The sequence below is a fragment of the Mustela lutreola genome, chromosome 9 (assembly GCF_030435805.1).
Source record: "Mustela lutreola isolate mMusLut2 chromosome 9, mMusLut2.pri, whole genome shotgun sequence".
In the NCBI taxonomy this organism is placed as follows: Eukaryota; Metazoa; Chordata; class Mammalia; order Carnivora; family Mustelidae; genus Mustela; species Mustela lutreola.
The window spans coordinates 50,189,424-50,190,789 of record NC_081298.1 but is presented as its reverse complement, the minus strand read 5'-3'; the positions used below and the strand labels follow the sequence as shown (position 1 = coordinate 50,190,789).

Here is a 1,366-nt window from a genome sequence, read left to right as displayed (position 1 = left end):
GGCTCGATCCCAGGACCCTGGGATCATGACCTGAGCCGAAGGCAGCGGCTTAACCCACTGAGCCACTCAGGCGCCCCTAACATTGGATTTTTGATAGGAATTGGATTTACAGATGGTTTTCGGTAGTATGGACATTTTAACAATGTTAATTCTTACCATTCATAAATATGAGCTATCTTTCCATTTGTGTATCCTTCAATTTCTTTATCAATGTCATAGTTTATGGAGTACAGATCTTTCATCTTCTTAGTTAAATCTATTCCTAAGTATTTTATTATTTTTGATGTTATTGTGAATTAGATTGTTTTCTTCATTTTTTCAGATAGGTCATCATTACAGTGTTAAAATGCTCCTGTCTTGTGCTTCCTTTGGCAGCACATATACTAAAATTGGAATGATACAGAGAAGATTAGCGTGATCACTGAACAAGGATGACATGAAAAACTGAGAAGCATTCCATATTAAAAAAAATGAAACAAAACAAAATTCTTGTCTTTTATATATTGATCTTGTATTTGGCAGCTTTACTAAATTTGTTTATTCAAATTTTTTGTGAAGTTTTTAGTATTTTTTAACATGTAAGATCATGTTATCCAAAAAAAGAAAACTTTACTTCTTCCTTTTTTTTTTGGAGTCTCTTATTTCTTTGTGTTCCTTGTTTCTCTGGCTAGGACATCCAGTACTATGTCAAATGAGAGTAGTGAAAGTGGACACACTTGTCCTTTTTCTGATCTTTAAGGGGAAAACTTTAAAACTTTTTTGATTGAGTATGAGATTAGCTCTGGGCTTGCAATATGTGTTTTTCCTTTAATGGATTTTTTAAATTATTTTTAAAAAATTTTTATAAACATATAATGTGTTTTTATCCCTAGGGGTACAGGTCTGTGAATCACCAGGTTTACACATTGCACAGCACTCACCATCACTCACCATAGCACTTGCCCTCCCCAATATCCATACCCCCACCATCCTCTCCCAACACTACTCCCCCTAGCAACCCTCAGTCTGTTTTGTGAGATTCAGTCTTTTATGGTTTGTCTCCCTCCCAATCCCATCTTCTTTTATTTTTCTTTTCGTACACCCGAAACCGCCTATGTTGCATCTCTACTTCATCATATCAGGGAGATCATAGGATAGTTGTCTTTCTCAGATTGATTTATTTCACCAAGAAATACCCTCTAGTTCCATCCACGTCATCACAAATAGCAGGATTTCATTTCTTTTGATGGCTGCATAGTATTCCACTGTACATATATACCTCATCTTATTTATTGATTCATCTGTTGAAGGACATTTAGGTTCTTTCTATAGTTTAACTATTGTGGACATTGCTGCTATAAACATTTGGGTGTATGTGCCCCTTCAG

The 1,366-nt window shown here is 35.3% G+C and overlaps 1 non-coding gene across 1 annotated transcript; it reads left to right on the top strand.

Annotated features, from left to right (window-relative positions):
- Positions 1–359: 359 nt before the first annotated feature.
- LOC131808661 (U6 spliceosomal RNA) lies at positions 360–466 on the top strand. Its single transcript, XR_009344871.1, has one exon. It is a non-coding gene; the product is annotated as a U6 spliceosomal RNA (small nuclear RNA).
- The last annotated feature ends 900 nt before the right edge of the window (positions 467–1,366 follow it).